The following is a 3,071-nucleotide window of genomic DNA, read 5'->3' on the forward strand; positions in this document are numbered from 1 at the left end:
AACGCCCATGTTCGATCCCCACGGCTTACCTCAGGCACTCGAGATCTCAGAAAAGGAGCGGGCATCAGGGGAGGTATAGCTATGGAAGCGAAGGCAAATGTATAAAAAGGTGAGGCGATGCCGTGTGAAAACAAACAGCCTGGAAGATGCTTTTAATGCTGTGTACCGTCCGCCTTACAGATGGCTGTGAAAGCGTTCGCCGAGGAATCCGGCTGCCTGTGAATAGTAACAGCGAGGCGAAAATCACGGACAGGTAAGTTTTCCGGGTTTCATATTCGCTGCATTGTGATTCGTACCCATGACCCCGGATTTGGTGCCGCATATACTTTAGAAATTACAAATGTTAAGGTTTTAGTTTTAGTATTCCTTCGCTGCCAAATCTTTATAATTCCTTCGATTTCCATTATTGGAGTCTCAAAATTTAATCAAAAACCGGTGATCAAAACCCCTAGGATTCGGCCTTGAGAAATACCATTTCCCTGTGGTTGGAATTATCAAGAGGCTCGTAACCCCATGCCTCCCGAGTCGTGACACCCAAAACCCTAGCGAACAGACTGCAGACGGTCAAAATGATGATCACGACAATGATGACATGGACAACGAAGAGAAGATCGAGAAGCCCGAAGGAGCGCAACTTATACTCGTCGAGATCGCACTGAGTTGAACCGTCAGCCTCGTCGGGCACGTCCAGGAGGCAGTGGCAACCTTGGGGAACGTAGCTCTCGACATGCAGTGAGAGCCTCGACTGAAGAAACCACAACCCCTGAAGACATAGAGCTGAGGACAGTGCTATGTCCGCTATGAATTCCTTCGGCCGCAAGGCTAAGATGATTGCGGAGGCGCAACAGAGGGTGGTCGTGGCTCTCAGGCTCCCAACAATGATTAGCACTTGCCCTCAATGTTCGATGTCAGCGACGCGCCGACCCTAAGCATCGCCCATGGAGTCCAAACCCCAAACCGGCCATAAAAAAAACGTCTCGCCAGGAATTGGCAGGTGACACCCACCATTGCTCTCGCTCACTAACACCACCAAGACCACGATCAAGAAGACGCAGAGCACGACCGCGAACTGCAGCGACAAGAGGTGGTGCACTGGTATGGTGCCCTTTATGAGTGGATTGAAGTATGATGAGATCGCGAGATTGTATGAGATGGCTAACAGGATGCCCACCAGTTTCATGTAGAGTTCCAGGTGCTTACAGCATCTGTAGGATAGGGAATGCCATGGCTTTGTTGTGTATTCTCTGGCGGTTTTGAGGTGGGCATTGAAGGAGCATATGAGGTGCCATAAACCCAAACAGAAGATGAACAGGAAGCCCACTGTGTGGATCATAATGCTGGCACTGATGAGTGAAACACCTGCCAAGAATTTTCCTAAATTCCTACCTTCTCTATTCGTTGTGAAACACCCTACCCTTTGTTTAAACGCGGGGTCTATCAAAACTTCATTGGGACAAAAGGGCTCTGTCTCCAAGCTAAATCTGACCATTACATTGATTTTACCATAATTTGTTGCCAAATTTCACTGTCTCGAGCCATTTTTGTATGTGGGTATTCCTCAGTAACACGAATCTCGTCAGAATTCCAACGATCACAGGTATTTCTCGGCACTGCAACTTTCAATATTTGAAGCATTGTTTAACATTTACAGAGTTAAATCTAAAATTAGTGACAGGACTTGCTTCAAGTAAGTAATTGTGTATAAGTGGACCACAAAAACTTAAGGCTCTGTTTCCATGGATAGAAATCATGAAAAAAATAAATTAGAGGAAATACGTAATTGTTGGGCTGCTTTTGGATAGCAATAATTACATTAAAATTTCTTACAATGTTGCGTTTCTTTTCGATATAAATTACTTAGATGTAAAGTTCTTGGATTCTTACTCCTAGGACATGTCACTATAGAACTTATCGAAAACTCCCATTAATTTACTGTTCAGATACAAGCCAGTCGACATCAAACTTTATTCCAGAGATACAAATTAGAACATAGATTTTTGAAAACGAAGGTCGTTTCCATCAATAATCTTTCTTCTCCTCGAAACCTCAGCTACGTGAGAATAATACGGCTAATTAGCTTCTCTTTAAACAATCTGCTCACAGGAATTACTAGTTCAAATTCAGATGCAATGGCTGTTGAGCTTCCTTTCGTTTTTTATATTGTTATGTTTGTGAGGTTTTTCTCTCATAGGTCACCTCCTGCATATACATATCCCTTTGATTGGATCTAGTTGTTCCATTTTAATAATCTCGTTTCTGTCTTTTTATCCACAAAAGTTATTCCGCACATACGTCAATAACTTTTGACCATAACCCATGGAGAGAATTCGTGTTAACTTTTGACCATAAACCAAGGAGAGAATTCGTGTAACTAGCAGTTGAAACAATGCATCTCTGAGGATGAAAAACATCCTTACATCTATGATATAAAGTTCTTAAAAATATCTTGAAAAGTTTAAAGGCCTTCATTATTTGTTATTGGATTGCTTGATTGAATTGTTTGATGTTCCTGCTGACCAGTTAGTTTATCGGGCCTGGTATATTTTTTCCCTCTTTGTTTTTTTCGCTGTCTTTTTCCCAGGAGAAAAAATTCCTCCATGACTGAAAAATAGAAGGATTACATACAGAATAGTCATTGGTTCAAGGGATCACAAGAGAAAAACTACCATATACAAGGGTTCACTATACACCTTACAAAGAAATCACCGGAGATGTGAGGATCTCCTCATCCCCATCTCCGGAAACTCTCAGATGGACAGAGCCTAGATCTCTTCCACAAGCTTGCTTGGATAAACATTTTGCCTCTGGTTTAAATGGCTTGTCCCGAAAACTTTCAAACACTTATTCCTAGTAATTCTCACGAGACTTGGATATGCTTAACAAGACATGGATATGTTTAATGAACTATTTTACGGGATAATCCCAAAAAAAAAATCTCAAATCAATATTTCTCTATATTCTGGATCTACTTAATGAATTATTTTACCTCATAATCTCCCAAAAAAACAAAAAATAATGTCTCAAATCAATACTTCTCTATCTTTTGGATCGCCTCAATCAGTGCAAAACTT

At 41.6% G+C, this 3,071-nt stretch overlaps 1 pseudogene; it reads right to left on the minus strand.

Moving 5' to 3' along the window:
* Window positions 1-448: 448 nt before the first annotated feature.
* Window positions 449-1,336, minus strand: LOC149159161 (uncharacterized; annotated as a pseudogene).
* Window positions 1,337-3,071: the final 1,735 nt, after the last annotated feature.

Source organism: Pinus tabuliformis, chromosome 5_2 (assembly GCF_031772625.1).
Source record: "Pinus tabuliformis cultivar Carrire ecotype Pingquan chromosome 5_2, CPIR1, whole genome shotgun sequence".
Taxonomy (NCBI): Eukaryota; Viridiplantae; Streptophyta; class Pinopsida; order Pinales; family Pinaceae; genus Pinus; species Pinus tabuliformis.